Below are 23,221 nucleotides of genomic sequence, written 5' to 3'. Positions count from 1 at the left end.
GGTAAAATTTTTCTTTTAACCTAAGTGCACTGTTGTTTTCAGACCATATATTTTGAGCATCTTTTATAGAAATACGGTTTGTCTAGACTCTGTTCTGTTTAGAAATTTACAGCATTCTGTCCAATTTATCACAAAACATTTTAAGAGGAAAATTGGTAGCCTCAAGTTGGCCCCAGAGGAAGGTGAAAACTAGAGAAACCATGTTCTATGACCAATAATGGATGAAGGGACTTGGTATATTTAGCTTGAAAAAAAAAAAAATCAAAAAGGGATAAGAGAGTTCTTTCAATGTTTAAAAAGACTGTCAAATGCACAGGTGAGCAGACCTGTTCTGTGTTGCTCCAAATATCAGACAAGAACAATGCACAGAACTTCAAAAGAAACAGATTTCTACACAACAAGAGATATGTCTTTTGAACCAATGAAACTGTTCAACTGTGGAGCAAACTGCTCTCCCTCTAAGACGGAGAACTCCATTGCACTGGGAGGAAGGGGCTGGGGGACTGTCAAGGATGTTCTGATAACTTTTTGGTTTCTGTATCTTCAGTTTACGTTTCCTTTGTTTTTCTTGGCTCACTAATGCAATACATAGTGCACCACATGTGAGCAAGGAAAAGCTACTGTGAACCATGTGCTTCCCAATGATGTTTCCCAGCTGATAAGAATCTCTGGGGGTGGCTGGTGGCCCCCCTTGAATCAGGAGCTCCAGAGACCTCAGAGGAGGGGCCTGGGAACTGTTGGTTTTACCAGTGCCCCAGGTGATTTTTGTCATCATGGCAGTTTGAGAAAACTTTCCAAAACATCATTTTACCCATTCAGTTCTCACTGAGATCCTGGAGGGCAGATGAGAAACTAAGGCTCAGAACTCTGTACACTGTGCCCAAAGTCACACAGTGATGAGGTAGCAGAGCAGGGATTCCCACTCAGGGAGCTTTTGTCTGGAGCCTGAGATCTTACCTGTCCTCCACGGGATTCTGAAAGAACGACACAAACCAAGGAAATGAGTAACCTGAAGATGAGTTTCATTAGATGCAGATCTGGGGTTTTTAAAAAATGGGTCATGAGTCGTTGGTATGCACGATAAAATGTAGAAGCATGTAATTGGTGGTGTTCCGATTTAGGCAGGGACTCTGTTGAGTGTGCGTTTTGTCTTTCATGAATAATTGTGAAAAGGGTGTACTAACCAAATAAATAATTTCAACATGATTACAAAGAGAACAACATTTTAATGCACTTAGCAGAAGCAATTTACATGCATACAATTAATGTGCTAATTTCAGTGGTCTTTAGCTATTCATTAAAACAGGCCTGGCAGGTCCTGTACTTGGCAACACTCTGTTAGTCATTTCCTGCTATTACTTTATGTACTCAAAAGTAATCAGCCATCTATAATTTAAGACTTTTCACTAATTAAATAGCCTTTTCTCTAATTATGTCCAAATTAGAGAGGTTAGTATGTGGATAAATATGTTTGTATTTGGCCCAAGTATTCAAAGAAGGTGATTTCTCAGTATGTGACAACAAAGACCAGTATGTGATCAGCAGTCTTCAACACAGTGTAGAGGGGACTATTAGCGTATGCAAGAAAGGCTTTTTGACTCAAAATCTCTGCAACAGAGGAAGAGTATTCTCTTTAAGACAGGCTTTATGCTCAGCCTTGTAAACCTAGCGAAGTCTGGATTTGTTGACCTTCAGGGAATAATACAAGGATCATCTGGTTTTTCAAGCCTTTGCCCAAGAGATGAAATGGAATGAGGGTTCAGGGAGAAAAGAGTTAAAGGTTGTGTTTGCAGGAATGTGTTTGCTGACATTGATCAATGGGTAATTTTGTGATCGTAGGTTTATTCACATAGAGGCTTCAAAAAACAGATCAATAATACAGCAATGGTGAAGATGCCAAAGGAAAGGTGATTAATGAAAAATATGGTGGAGGTGCAACCTGCCACATAGCATGAGCGCTCCTTCATTCCACACCCTATAAATAAATATGCATCCAATGGAAATGGAACATTCCCTTGGAATGTCGTTAGAGCCAAGCAGAATCTCATCAGAGCCCATGCTTCAAAGAGCAGTTCCTCATGTCCATAGACGCAAGTTTAAATTCTCTTGTGTAAAGTCTCTGTAAGCAGTGCCACTCTTGCATTATGCATGATTCTGACATCTTGTAACATAAGCAGTGTTCTAATAGTGATTTCCGATTTTATTTCCTGTGTTACATTTTAACAATCCTATTTAGGTTAGCATTTTACTTTGGCCAAGTATCTTGTTACATTTCCTCATACAGTATTTAATTACAGTAGCAGTACTGTAACCTAGTATTGTATAGATGCACAAAGATTTAGTGTAGCCTTTAAAGAATTTGTTGCTTTTATTAAGCCTGTGCTTTGTTCCATCATTTTCACTGTGCCAATTTAATATGTAATGATGAGTGTGAGGCAGGAGACAAGCTCCTTAGACCAGGGACCTGAAAATAAGTTAGTAACAAGCTTTGCTAAAACTGAATGTCAAAATCTAAGACAACGAAACACGACAGTGGGTTGTAGGTCTTTCCTAGGGTGATGACACTCAAGTTCTTAAATGGAAAACTCCAGGAAGGGTCGACACTAGGTGAACTTGTGAAGAAGCCAAATGCTTCACTCTTCCCTTTCTTGTGTCTCCCTTCCTCTTCATCCTCTTTTCCCAGGAGTCTAGGTTTTCCTCCCTGTTGACCTTTGCCCTTAAAAAGGACCTGAAACCAATCTTTAGCACCTAGATGATACCATGTCAGGAAATACCTTCCCCACATTTCATGTATATCTAAGGGTTACTTCTTACTCTGAAATGTCAGTCCCCTGTTTAAATTATTTCAGCAGTCCGTAGAGAAATCATGGATGGTATCTGAGTAAGCAAATGTGAAACCAGTCTTCTTTCCTGATCTTGTTTTTTAATGGTCCAGAGAAGATACATCTACCCTGCATTAAGGATAAAATGAAATGCTTTCAATTACCCTTTTAATTTGGTCTATGCATCACAGCATTGAGAAATATGTTAATTCTTTTTAAAGTTTTACTAGGTAGGTTAAGCATCTTTACTGATAACCTAATGATGACCAAGTATGCTTCTCTCCATGAAGGATGACAGCTATGTCCGTGAAAAGTATGTTTATGTATAATATGTGTCAGATATTAATATGCTATATGGAAAGCAACTGTTAAGAGGTCAGCTGCTTTACCTACATTTGCCTCATTCATGAACTCTGCACATACTTGCACCCTGGACAAACCTGTCCAGATGAGGAGACAGAAAGCAAGGCAGAAATCCAGCCCAGACTCTCCAGGCCAAATCCACATACAGTGGAAATCCTAACAAATGATACTTTCCAATAATTGGTCCCCCAAGAGGAGCTCCTGTTGCTAATCCGCATACAGGCACTATAAGTGCTAATGTTAGCCAGGTCTCATTTCAGACTCAGTACAACTTCATCAAGAGTGTGTGCTTATAGGCAAAGACCACAAGGGTGAGAGGAGTTAAATTACCTGCTTCAAGCCCCAAAACTACTAAGACACTTCAGAACTTGAAATGAGACCTTTAAATACCCAAAAAAGGAAGAGTGCAAGGGAAACTCACACATTTCTTTTATGTACGTCTGCTTAGCTCAATTGTTTGGTACTTATGAAACTACAAAGCCAGCAGGTTTAGTTAAAGGCACTGAACTACACTTTGTGCTGGGTCATGGCTGTACTCTCTGCATACTGGGCTTGGGGTGCAAAGCAAGGAGAGGGGGGAATTCGATAGCGTGCTTCAGTGGTCCTCAAACTCTAGTGGGCTTCACAATTACCTTGGAGGGCTTGTTAAACAGAGATTACTAGACCCCCACTGCGGACTTTCTGATCTAGTGGGTCTGGGGTTGATCTGAGAATCAGCATTTTCACAAGTTTCCAGGTGAAGTCGATGTGGCTTACATGAGGACCATACCGGGGGAGTGTACAGGATCTACCCATTACAAAAACAAAAACTAGAGCCAAACAAAAGTCACTTGTCTCTAAGTCAGGACTATGAACTAAGACCTTAAAAATAGCACAGATCTTGGATCTCATTTTTCCTTCTGTTCAAATGAAACTGCTTGCAGGATTATATGGAATCTTTAGCTTTCTATTTACACCCAACTTGTATTTAAGGTTAAAATAGCAATAAAAGATAATAGCACACCAAACCAGGCTTGGTGTTGGATGTCCAGCCTAATATAAACTATCTTTGGGAGCAATGTTACTGCTGGGAATGGCATAAAACGAATAAAGGATTGGAAGATTGCCCTGCTCATTGTGTATTTATTCTTGTCCCTTTACTCATTTTTCATATACGGACAATCACAGTTAATCACAAAGCATTTCTTTCAGGATCCTTCATAAAGTGTGAAAAAAGTTCTCCAATAAAATGTTTAGTAGAGTGTATCCAGTTTCCAATTAAAGAAACGTGCTTGTGGGGCACCTGGGCAGCTCAGTGGGTTAAGGCCTCTGCCTTCAGCTCAGGTCATGATCCCAAGGTCCTGGGATCAAGCCCCACATTCGGCTTTCTGCTCAGAAGGGAGACTGTTTCCCTTCCTCTCTCTCTGCCTACTTGTGATCTCTGTCTGTTAAATAAATAAATAAATAAAATCTTTAAAAAAAGAAACAAACAAACAAACAAACAAACATGCTTGTATGGTGTTATGAATTCTTTCCACAAAACATTTCCTTTGTGCAGAAACACTTTATAGTAAATCTTAAAATAACTCTATTTTGTCAGGACGACTTAAAGCAGAGTATCTGGTGGGCCCCCCACCCCGCCGCCCCTGCACACATACCCTAAGGAATAGTCTGTACAAAATAACTGGTTCTTGTCTGTATACAAAGTCAGCCACTGGGGTGTGAAAGGCGCTGGTAGTCGTCTTCATAATCTATATGTATCACTCCGTAATCAATACGGCTAGCGTACCACCTGAGTGATCCCATCAACAGATTCTGTCAACACATACTGAATGATTATCTAGAGCCACCATCCATTTATCCACGGGGGATCCAAAATAGCCTTGTCATTTTTTTTTTAACTCTTTTTTCTAGGTCCCTTCTGTGCTTTTAATCTTCTTTTAAAGAATCTCTATCCTCCCACTCTGTTAGTAACATGAGAAAAAACACAATGAGGCAATCCATTTTCTGAATGGTGGAACAGCAGATTCACAGCATTTAATTAGAGCTAATTTAAGAGAGATTTCTTAGTCTTCAGGACAAAATCCCTCAAGGGAAACAGTGATGCAATTGTTTGATGTCTTTCACTCAGGGCTCATCTTTAGAGTTCTTAGTTATGTCTGGGAAAAATTCAGACAGGTGGGCTCGGGTCGATCCCCGTGGAAGCAGCACTGTCCTGACAGTCTGATCACAGTTCTGGAAATCTAGTTTTTCTGGCTCTGAGTTACTGACAAGTCTGTCTCTGGCTTTAAGGACAGCCTTGCTTGGAGAGCTGTTTGCTTTGATGGGGATGTCAAACTAACAGTGATCACACTGTAACAATGAGGCTTTTTCTCCCTTTTTATTAAGGCCATAGGTAGAAGAGGTGGTTACCCAGTTTTCATGTGAACTGTAAGAAACGAGAATTTCCTGAGACTTTTTTAAAGGCACAAATTACTAAGAAAATTTTAATTGAAAAAAAAAATTAGAATTGTGGTCATCTGAAATGGACCTAAAAGTTCAATAAATCATATGAGAAAACCTCATTAGAAAGCTCAGATATCTTCTTGTATATTCAGACCAAAGCTAGCATGGTAATTGACTTGAGTGCAGGATTTTAAAAGAATCAGATTTGCCTCTTTCTCCCAGGTTGTCTTCTCAAGGGACTTTTTTAGTTCCTCAAATTCTGAAATGATAATAATAAGAAGAAAAATAATAGTGGAGAGGGATGACTGGTGAGGCAGAAATTTAAATCTTCTAATGAGAGAATATGCATTTCAAAAACTGCCAATCCCTTCAGCTTCTACAAGTGGAGATGTCAATTAGCTGTGGAAAGAACCATTTTTAATTATGTGGCATAAAACAAATAGGCATCCATTGTTATGGGGCGAAGGTATTACAGGTTGCCTTTTTATTTTTCCCCCACCACTGAAGATGCTCTACCCAAATCCTTAGAATAGGGAGCTCAAAGGATGCTGGAATGGGAATGGGCAAATTTTTACAGTGTTTCTGGAAAGAAAGAGATGGAAAATTGCGCCCCTGCTCCCTTTGAGGTTGCAGATTATTCACACACCTCTAACTGATGTGGCTGAGGTTAGCTGGTGGTTTAGGAGCTTAGGAGCTGCTCAGAGAAATCTCACCATGAGAGAAAGATTCTAGACTGAAGAACCAGACTCCAGACTAAGGTCTGGGTTGTCTCAGACATGGATTACTTCTGTGGAAAGCTTGCCCAAACCAGCCGCCCTAGTACAAAGGGTTTGTCACAGGAAAAAAAAAGCTGTGTGAACACGCGTCTGTTCAAGTGTGTGTATACAAACCTTAGAGGTCAGTGATATTTGAGGTCCAGCTGTTTTCCAGCACTAGGTGACTATGTCTGGGGTGACCCTGGCTAGGAAGATTTCTCTCTCCCGCTCTGGACCTGCACCCTAATGGTGAAGTACAAAGAGGGTGCCATTTTCAACAGCCAACACCTTCTCAGTGGAGGCCTGAGGCTGATTTCTTCTTGATGGGATTTGATTGTAATCCGAACTGACCCCAGATCTGAGATAGCCTCCAGTTTCCTGGGCTCTGCAAGGACAGAGATGTTCTTACTATGCCAAGCTGACTGTTCCAGGCCTATCAAATGGAATATTTAAAAAAAAAAATTATGACCCTATTTTATTCTGGGGTTCATAACTGCTAGAGAGTCTGTTAAACACACACACACAAAACCATCACCTAACATTTATCCAACGCATACCATACACTACAGCAAGCACTTTGCACATATTAACTCAATCTTCACCTTGTTTTATTCTAGAAAGGAACCTGCTTTGACAAAAGATCGCACACTTATGAAGGGGAGAACAAGGATTCAAACTCAGTTTCATCTCTCTCAGTAACAGTTTAGCATCTAGAAGAATTCAGCTAGCATTACCAATCTCAACTTCTAATTGCTATTATGAAAATCTCTTAGTAAAGAAAATAATAATTAGCTAAAGCCCTGTTCATTTAAGAGGTTAGCTACCTAATCTTTTTTAAAAAAATCCCCTAGAGATAGTACTGATTTATGAGAGATAAATGAATGCAGTTCCACATAAAAGTTACATTTTCAGAGAATAATTTCTAGCAGATTCTGAGGGGAGTCAATGATGTTGTCCATACACTTAATACATCACCCATCTTCCTGTATTACACTACATGACCCTCCCTCTCATACTCAATTTTACTTGTCCTCAACAGATGGCCTTTCCAGGTCTGGATATTTGAATGGAGCTAAAGTTTAATTTGCCAACTTGAAGAGGCTGATTTCTAACAAAGACATTTAGGAAGCCTTAGCAACAGTCTGGGCAAAAACTACTTGCCCCTGTAGATCCCCCACTTCTGATCGTGGTCCCCCAATGCTTGCCCCCTGTCGGCTGAGCTAATAATCTTCCAGGTCACTTCCCATTCTCCCTCTTCCTTCACCCATCAAGTCAGTAAGCCATCAAAGCCTGTGTCTGACCATGCATTCACTCCTTCGTTCATCCCACATCCTTAAGGAGGTTTTTCTTTCTTTTTTTAATTTTTTATTTTCAGCATAGCAGTATTCATTATTTTTGCACCACACCCAGTGCTCCATGCAATCCGTGCCCTCTCTAATACCCACCACCTGGTACCCCGACCTCCCACCCCCCTGCCCCTTCAAAACCCTCAGATTGTCTTTCACAGTCCATAGTCTCTCATGGTTCACCTCCCCTTCCAATTTCCCCCAACTCCCTTCTCCTCTCTAACACCCCTTGTCCTCCATGATATTTGTTATGCTCCACACATAAGTGAAACCATATCATAATTGACTCTCTCTGCTTGACTTATTTCTTTCTATATCAACCACCAGTCATTACAACTTCCACCAAACTCTCTCCCACACAATGCTCCGAGACTCTTCCTTGGCCTGCCTACTTTTAGTATCACTTCCCTGATCCATCCCATCCAATTCCGTGACTCTCTCCCCAGAACACTACTTTGTGTAATCGGGTTCAACAGTGCTCTTTGTGGTGATTCAAGAATATATTAAATCCTTAGCCTAATACTCAAGAGAAAGCACAACAGAGCCCACCCTGCATTTCCAGCTTTCCTTCCACTGCTTGTCTCCCCAACTCATTCCTTTGGTCCAGTGTAAATGGTCTACTCACAGTCCCCCCAAAAGCAATTTGGATTGTCCTGTCATTTCTCTAACAAAAAAGTTCCTTCCCTCTCACTATCAACCTATATTCACTTTTCCCGTCTTTCAAAGTTCAGATTAGATCCCATTTCCAACAGGCAACTCCCCTGTCATCTCAAATTAAAGGAAGAGTCCACCCTAAGTGTCAAGGGTCTATTCCATTTATTTGACACAAAATTATTTCGTGAAATTACCAGTTCCTTTTCCTATATCCAGGCCTGGAAAGGCCATCTGTTGAGGATGTATCCATCTGTATCTCTTTATTTGAGCCAGACAGAAGAAATTTGCAAGCAGAAACTATATCATATATGTTATTAATCCTTTATGGCACTCTTGTTATATATTTTATATCTATTTATACTCATAATAGTATATATTTACTATATATAAATATTCACATGTCTGCTTCACAAAATTCCAATTAGCTTGTTTTAGGTAGTTCATCCCTCTCTGAAGATTTGTCTCCACGACCCTTAAGGAATAAATAGAGTGATGGGAGCAGATTAGAATGAGGTTGAATTTAGCCTCTATTTTGGTTGTTACTTAACATTATGCGGTTTTTTGTTTGTTTGTTTTTCAGAGCCTTAAGGTGAGTTACCTGTCTAGGGGCTAAATCAGTTCTGTTCTTCCTCATGCACAGAGTCTGTAATTGGCATAAATGTTCAGTTTCTGTAAATGCACCAAGTGTCACCCGTCTGACTTTGTGACTCAGATGGATTTTACAGCTCACACAAAGAACAGGGACTCTTTGATGACCAGTGACATCCCTTAAGCTGACAAATCACTTCCTTGTTATCCTTGGCATCTCCCACACCTAGCCCATTAGTAACTGGCAGTTTTAAGAGATGCTGAAAGTTGAGGCAAAAAATGAGAGCCAATACCAGTCATTTAAATACTGACAGGCCTTAGGGAGACCGGATTTTTAAATTAGCCATTCTGAGACAGAGAGAGGATTTTTCTGTTAAGATCAAAAAGCTAAGTCCCAGGGCGCCTGGGTGGCTTAGTGAGTTAGCCACTGTCTTCAGCTCAGGTCATGATCTCGGGGTCCTGGGATAGAGTCCCGCATCGGGCTCTCTGCTCGGTGGGGAGCCTCTCTCTCTCTCTGCCTGCCTCTCTGCCTAATTGTGGTCTCTTTGTCAGGTAGATAGATAAAATCTTTAAAAAAAAAAAAAAAAAAAAAAAAAAGCTAAGTCCCATAGCTTTCCTGTGTGGCAGGTTTTAGTGCCTGGGAGAAGTCATGACTTGGATGGTGGCTAGTCACATACACTGTGCCTTACTTAGATGAGTAAACAGCTTCCTTAACTTCACTTAGATGAGCATTATTGGTACAAATTCTGCTGTTTCAGGTTAAATGAACATTGGCAGGGGTCCCACAGCTGAAATTCAAACACGATTGTGGAGATGTGGACCAGGGACATGGCTGCCAACAACGTGTGTTTGTCTAAGGGACTGTGGAATCTCTTGGAACGTAATTCTTCCTAAGAGGAAATCAGACCCAAAGGCTCAGCTGATGAACCAGCTTGGTTTCTGACATTCCAGCCTTCCAGGCACTCATATTTGGGCTCTAAGAAGCTGTGGGTAAAAATCAAAAGACACTGGAGAGCAAGTGACTACTACTTTAAGAGAAATTCTAATAAAGGACAAACCCCCAAATGGAAGAGAGGCAATTCCCCCACACTACTTCACTACAGGATCACCCGTAGTTTCAGTGGCAACAGCGCCCTCCAGAAGAGGCAACGGTGATGTATAAATGCACCACCATGTGGGAAATAATCAGTGTGGCTCACGAGTGCCTGAGAAACACCCTTGTTGCATTCTTAGAAATACCTGAGCAAGGACAGTAATGCTGTTCAGAGCACTAGAGTCCAGCAGTGGCCAGTGGCAGCCAAGGAATGATGGCTCTCAGAGTGATCCTATTTTCACTCAGGGCACCTTGGATTGAAAAAACAGAGATGGTCTCCAACTTATAATGGTGCCACTTATGATTTTTTTAATTTAAAATGGAGTGAAAGCTATACACGTCCAAATAAAACTATAATCTGAATTTTAGATTTTTGTATTTTTTCCAGGCTAGCCATATGCGGTAAGATACTCTCTTGTGATGTTGGGCAGGGGCAGCCAGCCAGAGCTCCTAGTCAACCAGGAGATCACCAGGGCAAATGACTGAAACACTTACAACCATTCTGTACTCATACAAACAATCTATTTCTCACGTTCAGTCCAGCACTCAATAAATTCTGTGAGATATTCAACACTTTGTCATAAAATGGGCTTTGTGTGACCTCATCTGTCGACTGTAGAATACTGGAAGTGTTGTGAGCACGTTGAAGGTAGGCTAGGGTAAGCTATGAAGTTTGGTAAGTGAGGTATTTTACACACATTTTCAACTTACAGTATTGTCAATTGATGTTGGGTTTATCAGGCCATAATCCCATGTAGTTGAGGACGATCTGTAAAGCTGATGTTCACTGAGTGTTTTGAACATGCCAATATTTTTCACTTGCTAGTTTATTTGATCCTCAAGTCAATTCTATGAGGTAGACACTAATTTTTTTTTTCATTTTATAAATAATAAACTCAACCCTTGAAGAAATTTAAGTGATTGGTCCCCAGGCTAGGAGCTGATCAGTGAGAGCCTGGGCATTCAGACTATCTGAATGCTGTGAGATTCCAGAGCCTAATGGGTAACCACTCAGGTATAGAGGCTACTTAGTTACACCACAAAGGGAGCTATGTGGGCTTGTTCTTGTTGTGAAAGCTAAATATAAATTTGTTGTTCCAGCAAAGGCCAGAATTAGTGCAACCATTTAACATTAGCTGAGTCCACTATAGCTAGGTCACGTTCAGGACCCCACTCTCTAAAATGAGCCACAGAATCTCCATAACCTAGTAAGGGAACATCACAGAGCCGGCAGCCTGACATCCCACAAACAAGCTGAGGCAGGTGTGGGATTCTTGACAACTCCTGAAGCTGCCTGTTGCCACACTGTCTTTGAGCTTCATGGTTAAGTGCTCACAGAGGTTAGCACACTGGGAGAGCTCTTATCTCCATAATGTGGACAGAGGGGGACTAAGACAGTGTCCTACTGTGCATGTTGGGAAGGCTTATTATTGGTATTTTCTGGGCTAAGCGGGGGTGGGGGTGGGGGAGGAGAACTGAAATATTTCCTTATTTTTCCTGGAAAATCACTTCCTTGCTCTTTGAGTATTAGTCACCTGTGTTATGAGAGAGTTGGAATAGATCACCTCTGAATTTTTCTGTTGGACTAAGAAAGACACTGAATTAGAAAATTGGGAAAGCAGCTTTTACATTTTTATGGTAAACTTTCATGCTGAAAGAAAGAGAGGGAGAGAGAGAGAAAGAAAATTCAAAAACAAGCCAATGGAGATAATACCTAGAAACTGTGGTAAGAAAGATAGAACAGGTAACAGAAAATGAGAGAGAAAGAAGGCATCCCAGGGTTAGCAGCTCCTAGAGAGAGGTGAAAGGTTTTCTCCAGGTTTTAACAGAAATAGATTAAACCTTTCTTCAATGTGTTGAGACATCCTGCAGGGTATTTTATGGGCCAAAATAAGACAGAGCCTTCTCCATTCAAGACCCAAAGCACAAAAGAAATGAGGTGGAGAACACTAGGAAGTTCTGAAAGTTACTCTGTCGGCTGACAATCAGGGACACAGTTCTTGACCCCATAAACAATGGGATTTTGGGATTCATCTCCTTTAGAGAAGAGTGAAACCTTTGTCCCTTAGAATGTTTTAAACTAAGATAGTCAAAGAGTGCACTGTTTTAGAAATGCTCTGTATTGTGTTAAAGAGCATACCGCAGAGACCAGTCTGATGGGGATCCCCAGTGTAAAGAACGAGGTGACCTATAACTTCTCTATTTTTGTGGATTTCTGCTATCTTAAACCTTTTGCTGCAAGCAGCCAGGTCCCTGAGGAATGGGGAATTGAAATACAACAGGTGGCTTGGCTGGCTCTTTCCAACAGATGTAGAAGATACATGCCAAATGTGCTGTTGCCAGCATCACCCAGCGTGCTAGCATGCTCCCTGCCACTCTCAGACACATGAGCACACACACACTCATCGACACACCTCTTCTCCTGCCCTGTGCTTCTAGAAGGACCTACACAGATAAAGGGTGGAAGAAGGCTTTGGTACTGTTCAGAGTTATAGCTCTTCATAAGGCAGAGACCAGAGAAAAGACCAGTCAGGCTTTTTAGCTCATCATTGCCCTGACAATGTACCCAATTTTGATCTATCTGTAGGAAGTCATGGACAGAAACCTACACAAGAAACCAAGGCATCCTGAAGTATAACAACAATATAAGAATACGTTCACTGAGGAACAATTCAATTCTCTGATGATAAATACAAACAAAAACAAAATAAACCACCAAGTAGACAAACTGAGCTGACATTATGTTACTTTCTATTACAACTTTAATATCATATATATTTTATAACATCAAGTCTTAGAAAAGGCCAAAAGATGATTGACTGATTGATTGATTGATTGATTGACTGAAAGAAGAGAAGAGGTCAAAAGATGATTCAGGGAAGGGTCAGGGCAGGGGTGTAGGGAGGGGGAATCATGTAATTCCCATTTTCAAATGCCACTACATTTTTACTGACTGTTTTAGTATGTAACAAAATAGTGTCACTTCCCTCAAGGGGCTTTCAGCTTACGAGAGAAAATGTACATTCAAACATCCAGTTATAATAACAAAGTGCTTTTAATAATTAGAGTACAAATAGTAAGAGGGTACTTTTATTATCAAAGCAAATGAGCACAGTAACACATAGGACAGAAAGATTCTGACTGTGAGGGTCTAGTTAGGGTTCTAAGAGAAAGCGTCACAAAAGGAGGAGACTGAGAAAGAAGAAGAGGAAAATATACTTTTTCTTACTTAATAATCTTATATTATCCCCAATTTGCAGATGAGGAAATGAAATTTCAAAGGGATCAAATATATTTCCCAGGATAACTATGCTATAAGAGACAGAAACTGTGCCCAGCCCTCTTTATGTACGCCACATCCTTCCATCATACCTAGGCGTGACCCTTGAATGGATCCATCAGGAGTGAATAGTTTCAGTAACTGAAGACAGAAAGATCAACCTGAGTAAATCCACATGGGGTGAAAAGGCATTGCAAACTTGGTGAACTTTTAGAAGGAGGTTGGAACATCAAACACGTAAGTCTATACAGAAGATGAGGTCAGAAACATTTTAAAATGACAAATGGATACAAGAGGTTCACATCTTAGAAAAATAGAAATCCCAGGGCACTCTTCTGGTTGCTGATTTACGTCTCCTTTCCCTCAGATCAATCTTGGTTTTAGAAAATGCCACAGCATTGGGGGCATGCACTTAAGATACTCGATTCTCACAAGAGGTGACAATTGTGAGTGTTTTAATACTCAGATGAGGGATGAATAGAATATTTTAAGGCTTGACTTATTATATGACTTGAAGATAGAGAAAGAAAAGGGGGCAGGAAGATGAGAATGGGACAAGAGAGCCTAGCGAAATCAAATCCACAGATTATCCTAAATCCACCATTACTTACGGTGCCCTTAAAGCACTTGAAATTCTATCACTGGCACATGTAAACCTATTACCAAAGCTTTAGAAAATGGGGAAGGAGGAAAAAAGGCATTTTGTGTACATAATTTGTACTAAAAATATCAGAAAAATGAATCTTTCTTTTGGCTGCACCCAGAAATTGAACTTTCTATGGAAACTTCAAATTTCAGCCTAATCCCTAGACTTCTCAAAATATTGTATCTCATGACTAAATTTATTCTCAGACCATAATTACACAAAATATGTGGTCTACAAAATGTACATTTAGTATAATGTAATGACAGTAGTCAACCAGAGCCACACTACATGATAAAATCCTTCTCTGCATGATAAACAAATTAACTCAGCAAATGTCCAATTTTTCCTTTTCGAAGACCATTTTTATTCAAAGAACTAAATCCGAATACATTTTTCCTTAGTACTACCTCATTGCTTCCAGAATATAGATATTCTTGTTTGTATGCTTCATTGTCTTTATAAAATAACGAACAAAAGTGCTTTTCATATTTCCCTAAGTGGAGAGTAATCCAGAAATTTACTGGGTTTCTATTGACCCAGTAAATGTAAGACAGAAATCCAAAGGCTCTTCACATTGTTTATGCTGAAAATGTATCAGATTCTACTCTGAAAGTACACTGACCTATAAAAAGTATCTGTCTTGCTCTGGAAAATAGGAGCCCTATGTAAATGGATATCTCAGTTTGAACTGAAGTTTACTTTGTTCTAATCAGAACTAATGTATCAGATCACTTAATGATGTCCTTGTTACACAGGAGAATCATCCACTCCCCAACTTGTCTACACTGCAGCATATGGTACTCCACTGAACTCAAAAGAAATAAAGAATTTTTAAAATCCTACAAAATGGAATAAATCTCTCTGAAGACAGATCGTAACAAAGACAAAATCTGTTGAAGTTGCCATTCTCAAAAATACATTCCTCAGAAATAAAAATGCCAAACAATGTTCACAATGGATTTTGTACAATCTTGCAGCCAAAAGATAAAGAATCTAAAGGCATTGAGGGTATTGAGACTCCAAGATTAGCAACTCCATCAAAACTGTGACCTCGTACAAAACTTAAAAGGGCATTAGGAACCCGAATGTTCATGTAGCATTCTTTCAGAATAACTTTCTTTCACTTCCTCTTGCCCTTTGCTCTGTTGATGCCCCTTTAAAACTCAGCTCAAGTGTCACCTCTCTGGCAAGTCCTCCTTGAATCACCCAATTCCACTTAACTATCTCTCCTCTGTGCCCAACCCTAAAGCTGCAGCTCCTTACTCTACCTGGTAGTCTGTGGCGGGCTTGTCTACTTGTCCTTTGGAACAAGATGATGTCTTATCTGACTTGGTTTTCCCATTGCCTTGCTTGGTATCTGGGACACAGTAGCTTCCCAGTATGCTTCTTTGAATGAATAAATGAAAAATGAACAATATCTCTATTCCTATAACAAAAAGACCAATTTGTACATATGTGCCAAATTGCATTTTCAGACTTTTCTATTTATTCTCTGTCCTATATTTTAATATACAAAGACATTCTAATTTTGGCCTCTGTGTATAATCTAGCACATTTTGACTTTTAGCATTTGATTTCCATCAAGCAGCATATCGCACCAAAAGTGTGAAAAAATACAAAATATACACATATTTTACCTAAATATTACTTGAAACAGTGGCATGGGCTTATGAGCACAGTGATGAATTTATAATCTGAAATTCAGTGATTGTGTTCCACTGTGACTTGGGTATATAATTCTTTCTTCTGGCAAGGGGCTGTCAATAGGCAGCTTCAAAAAATAATGAATGTTTGCAGTAATAATTTCATGGGTTGACTGAAACTTAATAGCTTTTATTTCCAATTTAGACCTGTGATGTGTTCCAGCAGAAATAGTCTCAAATGAAATATAGTCTGATACAGTACTATTTAACCCTCTCTTATTTTGTTAATCCTTTGTTGCTGTTTTATTTGGTTTTGCATTTACAGTCATACAGACTGAGTAAGCCATCTCACTTTTGACTTTGTGCCTGTCTCAGATGATCTTAGTCTACTCTCCATCACCCAAAAGATGGATGTCTGATGACTGATTATCTGACTGACGAGGACCCTTGCTTCACCTCACTGCTGTCAACCTCCCTCTTGACCCTTTTACTATTCAGTACTGGGTAAATGAGAAGCAAAGGAGACTAAATCTAGATTAGTTCACCCTGCTTATTGTCGGGAGGTCAAATTGGGGACAAGGTTAAGATTCTCAAACAAATAAAAGTCTTTGGTGTCTGTAGCTACGGAAGAATCTGCTGCCAGGAATACAGAATTTGAGGGGCTTGAGTCTGCAGGCCTATGTGTGTGGAGACAACTGAACAACTTGTCATTATGTACAGAGCACACTTTTGAGGAAGGCAGAAAGGGGACAAAACTAGACTGTACAAGAAACCCTTGGAGTGCTGAGTGTATGATGCACAATGGAACATTCTTAAAAATAGTGACACTTATTTAGGATATGCATCAGGATGACTTGGGATGGTTTTACAAAATTGTTGCGTCAAAAAATTCCAGACACAACCTTGACACAAGCATCTTAAAAACAATCAAACTCTTGGGTCTGATGCACATTTCTGATAATAATAAACCATTTCTTAACTATTTTCCAGGTAGTGCCAAAACCAAATAATTTGATGGAAAAAATACATAAAAGGATTTAGGGTAGTTAAAGAACAAAAACTCTCTACATTCTGTGTCATGGTGCTCATGGCAACAATGTTACTATGCTTTTCCTGATCCTGATGGACAGAGAAGTATTGACCTGCACAGACTCATTCTGCAAGAGAACAGTCAATAAATATAGTAATTACTTTGAATAATCTTTTTTATCTAAACTAGGCTCCATAAAAATCACATAATTAGACAAAATTTCACCAAAAGCTTATTTTTAAACCAAATGAATAAACTACGGTGGATAATGAGAGTTCTTTCGGTGTTCCCCTTTCTCTACTCTAGATTTAAATAGGTGTTGATATAAATCTAACAACTAGAAAATCTATGAAGGAAACCAATAATGTTATTAAGCCACATTATTTGAAAATATTGTAGATACTACTATAAAAGATGTGATGAACCAAGGGATGTTTCTTTCCTTCTACAGTTGATGCCTAAGTAATTGAGAGTAAAGGGATGAGAGCAGCAGCACCAGAAGAAAGAAATTTTCAATAGAAATATAATATCTGGGGTGGGATCAATAAAAGAAAAAGGCTGGTCTCTTTGGTTCAAGTAAATGACTCCTCTGCAGAGTTACAATATAAGGGACAAGAACACCAAAAAGTTGACCTCTTTACTAGAATAAATGAATCCCTGGACAAAAATCAAGAATGCTTCCATGTTCTCAACAGTACTCATCATCTTGCTGGCCTTCTGTCAATGTTAATAATTATAACATGTCTGTCCCTTACTGTGACCTCTGAGAGAACCCATCTTCTAAGTCCTTTCTCTTGAGAAGAGCATCCCACTCCCTCTGCTCCAGGGCCAGCCCACTTCCTTCGGCAGGCATGGCCCTCATCCAGATCCAGACCATTCCTGCTGGCAGCTCTTGTCTGGATCCAATTGGCCTCAGCTGGAGGTCCAGATGGCTCATTCCTTATTCCCCAGCATGGTTTCAGCAGCATCCACCCCTTCCTGGTCTCTCTGCCATTAGTGCCATCAGGCCTTGAACATTTTCCCTAAATCCTAACAGCAGCTTAGTAAAGCACATAGATTTTATTCCCATTGAATAGACTCAGCAAGAGAAGGAAGACAGCTTCAGAAAAGATACAATATCTTTGTAAATGAATGAGGTCCAATAGTGAAGTTCTCAAAGTTCTCATTCATGGCATTTCCTGCAAGTGTAAATGGCCTTTTTATATCTATATCTATCAACATCCATTAATTCACCTATCAACTGACAGATCAGATGAACAGATGAACAGAAACTGAAAAATACCATATATGGACAGAGATATACACATAAAAAGAGATACAGATAAAAACAGAATGTATAAATATCCACTTCTACAACTACAACTACATAGATACAGACACAATTTTTTTAAACTAACAACAGGATAGATATCCTATTAGTTATAATAGATAAATCTATAAATAGATAAATCTATATTCATCTACCTACACAAACATTTTTAGAGTTTCTGGCAATTCATCAATTTACATATGGGTTGCCATGCTATATAAGTTTTCATCAAATTTGAAAAATATGGTTGGGATGATCCTACTTTAAAATATAGGCTCTATTATGTTAAATGTAAAATTCAGTCTGTGAGATTTTCTAAGGTAGCCAAAACTGAGGATATATTTTACCTCATTTGAAGTACATATTTGGGGTGGTATGATTTAAGACCTGAGTCATAGAGGGATGTCTGGGTGGCTCAGTAAATTGAGCATCTGACTCCTGATTTCAGCTCAGGACTTGGTCTCAGGGTCATGAGTTCAAGCCCCATGTTGGCCTCCACGCTGGACATGGAGCTTACTTAAAAAAAAAAAAAAAAAAAAGGCTTGAGTTACAGAGACTTAGTTCACTTTGTGAATGCAACAAAGCTTTCAGTCATCTTCCAGAACAGGTGAAGTGAGAACACATGCTAGTTTAGTTTCCTAGAGCTCCTGAAGGCCCTAAAGAGGAATCCTCCCTTGCTGCTTCTAGCTTTTGGTAGCTGCTGGCAATGCTTCCCACTCCTCAGCTTGTTGTAACATAAATCTAACCTCTGCCTCAGTCTTCGTATGCCTCGTTCTTTGTGTATCCTCTGTGCCTTCAAATCACTCTCTCCTTATAGAGACACCAGTCATTGGATTTAGGGCCTGGGCCCACTCAAATCTAGTATGACTTCATTTAACTTGATTTATCTTCAAATACTGAATTCCCAAAAAGGTCACCTTTCCAAATAAAAGAACAGAGGTTCAAACTTCAATGTATCTTGCAGGGGGACACAACTGAAGAAACAACAGGAACCATTTAGCCAACATGAGTGGAGAACCGCAATATGCCAGGCACTAAATATCAATCTGGAGAGACAGGCCCCAGACTATAAAATGCTATGAACACAGAAAACAACAAGAACTGCAATTAGGACCCCAAAAAGGATGAAGAAAAACTTATTATTCAAACCAAGATAATTTTTGAAAGTGAAATTGGTGCAATGAAAAATTATGTCAGGACAATAGGCATAAACCAGCACTTTCCTGAACAAAGTAAAATGTATAGTTACTTTAGCCGCCCTAAAGGAAAAAGTCACAATATTAGACTCGAATTGAAAGTATTATTTTGTATTTGAGTTGCTTCTCAAATGGGCAACTCCATATAAGGTGATCTAGGGTGAGACACAGTGAGGATTTATATTTTAAATGATGGATAGTAATTTCTCTTGAGTGACACTAATTTATTGAAACAAATTAATTTATAAACATTGAGATGCTTTTGTTTATCTAATAATCTGCAGCTGCTTTGGCTCTGAATTTTTTCAGGTACTTATAAATAGAGACTTAGCTACACAGAAGTTTCAATCTCATCTTCAACGCATGCTAGTTAGCGGCTCCCAAAGAACAGTCCTTGTGTCATCTTCCCTCAGTATATTTGACCACATCTGGCATAAATGATACTGGTTATCTTCCCTGAATCTTGTTTTCTTGAGTCACCAACATTAAACCCATCATCTAAATCCTTAAGAACAGAGTGAGGGACTGTACAATATGTGCTTAGCTCTCCAAAGTCACTGAAATTCAAATGCAATAACAGAATGAGAAGTTTTAGTTTAGTTTTTGTTTTTGTAGGAGAAGAATGTGGGGGGGGGACCTCACCCAGCTGATAGTTTATCTTAAAAAGTAGGTCAGCTCACAGAATGAAAGGATGACTGTTTAATGAACTAGAAGCTTGAAACCCCAAAGTGGGTAAAACACTGTGTTTGTCTTTTTAGAGATTAGTCTTATCAACATCTTAGATATCTTCTGGGTCCTAGCTAATAATAACCAATTACATAGTTTGGAGCCCCTTGATTACCTACCTGCAATGTTAGGTACTAGGGCAGTTATATAAAAACAAAACATGTCCACAGACATTTTTGTTGACCATTCAAAATATACTTACCCATATAAATGAAAATGCAATGACAAACTGGTGACCCCAGCTAAGAGTGACTTAAATCCAGCTGCCAATCAGTATGAACTAGAATGATGAAGTAACTCTCAAAATGAGTGTTCTAAGTACTGCTCCTTGTAGGTGACAAGATAGAAGGGAATCAGTCAAGAGAGTAAGAGAGTGTGCAAGAGCACAGAGGAGAGAGGAAGGAGCTAACATTTACTGAGTAACTCCTATGTGCCAGAGTGCTGGTCACCTTACTTACATAATCCAATGTGACCCTCACCTCAAGCCCAGGCAGCAAGTGTAAGTGACAGATGAACCATTAAATGACAGAGCTGGAAGACAGCAGAGAGAATATCTGAGCAAAGATTCTGGAGACTGGCCTGGAGCTGGACAGGAGCAGAATCTCCTGTGCAACAGGAACAGCAGCTCTCCAGAGTACCTCTTCAGGAAATACTCACCACACTGAGGTAGTTTCCTAATTTAGAGGCTGACACGTCATCTTCATCTTCTCTTCTACAGACATTTGAAAGAATTACTCTAAGACTCTGGTTACAAGAAAATGTGGGGGGGGGGGGTAGTGACTTTACACAGCTGTCTGTGGGAGTAATTTTTAGCAGCTTGAATTTATATTAAAATAAGCTATATGTAAGTGTAAATGTGATGAGTCAGTATTCTGCCATTTTGTACATTTCAGGGCCATTTTTCTCTCCCTGTTTGACATGATTCACTAGTTTTTCTTTTTTCCTTTCATAAAGAAAGAACCATACAAGAAGGGATAGGAAAAATAATCGTTTGACTCCTTCTAGAAATTGTTCAGCTTAGCTATACACTCAGGGGTCAACATTTCAAAAGTTTTCAAATCATTATTGTGCAGACAGCCTATATAAGAATGACTAATTGCCAAAGGGCAGGAAAGTCTGTTGGACTAAAAAATGCCTTGGACTAATACAGCTTTGAATGTATACTTTCTCATTAGTGGATAAGAATCTACAAGTTTCTTATTTTGCAGTGATAAAAGGAGTTATTGATGTCATCTTTTACCTCTACTCATGGGACCTTGTTTCCAATGGTTAATTAGTGTTGGTAAAGCCATGTGAAATCCTAAGATAAAAAGGCTATATATATATATATATATATATATATATATATATATATATATATAAAAATACATATGAGATGTTGGTGTAGCATTATTTCAATTTTCTTAAACTGAAATTTGGATTCTGATCAAGGTGCTTCATACACTTTAGATAAGGATTTTAGCAAGGTAAATTTTATACTCATTAAACACAAGATTTTAGCCAGGTGAACTCAAGTAGCTAATGATGTAAAGGTGTTCTCCTCCCTTGGTTCTCCTTGGTTCTCCTCCCTTGGTTCAATCTGTGCAATGCATTAACTCATGAACATGTTAAGAGCAAAACAACTTTCCTTCCTCTGTAATTGACTGGAAAAAGAAAAATGGAGAGGTTAAAAAAAAAGTGAAATGTTTTTACGAGGTTGGGGGACCAAATAAAAAAAGAGCCCCCTCAATCTAGAATAATGGTTCATAAGGAAGAGTCTTACTACGCTTACCAGACTTTGGGCCCAGCATTCAAGAGCATCCTGAACACGAGAGCAGCAGTTTGCAGTCTGGGTCAGGGACACATACAGCCACTGTTAGCTGTAAGGACAGAACATCGTAAGTGATGAGGAGACTGCTCTCAGGGAAGATTTCCCAGAAGCCTCAATGTCTACAGTGAGACAAACCATACAAGGTAAGTCAGCTAGATGTAGATCTGGGGTGGACTGGGATGGAAGTTAGAGTGGGGCAAGTTTACTGGCGATGTTTCAGGGAAAGGTAATCAGCTGTGTGTTTGAGAGACTAGGGCATATAGAGACCATATTCAGAAAACTAAAAAAACTACAGTATGCCTGTGGCACAGAGCTCTGTAGACAGGGCCTCCTTCCTACAAACAGACTGAGTGACATGGCCATGAGCCTTACCCTCAAGGATCTTAAGTCCATTTAGGCAGTCAAAACCAAACTGTGAATAAAACAAGGGCTGATTACATAGCAAAGAAGTGTGCAAAGAAGATAAGATCACTGGGGGAAAGGGTACATCACCTCTCCGCCTCCTCTCTTTGGCACCCTCTGCACACCAGGAAAGTTTTGTGAAAGTGAAAAGCAGGCTATCCATAATGACTTACACTCATTGGAAGAGCTTTAACATTTGTCTGAGTGCAAGTATGTTCTCTGGATCTCTTGCAAGAGGAAGAGGTAAATCAAGAGTGCGCGAAGAAATACAAGTGACTGTCAGTATTTGAGGGCAGTAGCATGTGGTAGAGAAGCCACATGGCAAAGCCATCAGGTAACCTAGGAAAGGGCAGGAGCTGGTCAAGAATCTGGTGAGTCAAACATGTGGCCCTTTGATCTAAGTGGGAGTTCAGTAAGTGGAATAGAAAATTGCAACAGGAGGTATATATAAGAAAGAGAATAATTTCACTATGCTCTAGGGAAATTCTAAGACCTCGTTACAAAACTATTGGGGTAAAACTTGGTCCCGAGATCCTTTTAAATGTCAAATCTCTCTTAACACTCTACAAGTTGCAGTTGGAAACTCCAGCTGCTTCCATCACCAGGAGAGAGGCAAAATAAGACTGGGGTAGCCACATTAATTTGAATACATTATTCAATGCACCATTCATTCACAAGGTTGATATATCACCCACAAATGGGTCATTTTTGAAAAGAAGATTAGTTATCAGACACTTGAGTTAATCTAGAGGTAAAAGACTTCATGATCTTCTATGTACCCCCCTTTGCTGGTGCGGACTTTACTGTTTTTTTTCTCATGGTGAGGACCACATCGCTGTAAGCTAAGTCTGGGAAGGTCCACCAGCATGAGGATGGCTAGGGTTTGCAGTGCAGTCATTGGCCGTGTACAGGTTAGCTGGGTGCACCTGCTGATGAGCACTTGTGAATATGTATCTCACAAGTAAGAAACAAGAACAAAGATAAAGGGAGGAAAAGTGAAGGCAACAGAATGAGCCAGATAAAGACGTAAATGAGGAGAACAAAGATGCAAGAAAAAAATGAAAGACAGGGCAATGAAAGAATAATAAAGGTTGAGAGTGAGGAAAGAATTAGTTAAGTGGAGTAAGAAGATGC

General features: G+C 39.5%; 1 protein-coding gene and 1 long non-coding RNA gene across 4 annotated transcripts in view; one reads left to right on the top strand and one right to left on the bottom strand.

Annotated features, from left to right (window-relative positions):
* The window catches only part of LOC116566972, a 59,484-nt gene that overhangs the window by 16,258 nt on the left and 20,005 nt on the right, over nt 1-23,221 (bottom strand). The gene's annotated exons all lie outside the window — the stretch shown is intronic.
* LOC116566985 lies at nt 10,694-14,900 on the top strand. The gene is made up of 3 exons (XR_004276070.1): nt 10,694-10,721; nt 13,306-13,562; nt 14,727-14,900. It is a non-coding gene; the product is annotated as an uncharacterized LOC116566985 (long non-coding RNA).

Source organism: Mustela erminea, chromosome 1 (assembly GCF_009829155.1).
Source record: "Mustela erminea isolate mMusErm1 chromosome 1, mMusErm1.Pri, whole genome shotgun sequence".
Taxonomy (NCBI): Eukaryota; Metazoa; Chordata; class Mammalia; order Carnivora; family Mustelidae; genus Mustela; species Mustela erminea.
Note: the sequence above shows the minus strand (reverse complement) of the source record. Positions and strands in the feature narration are given on the sequence as shown.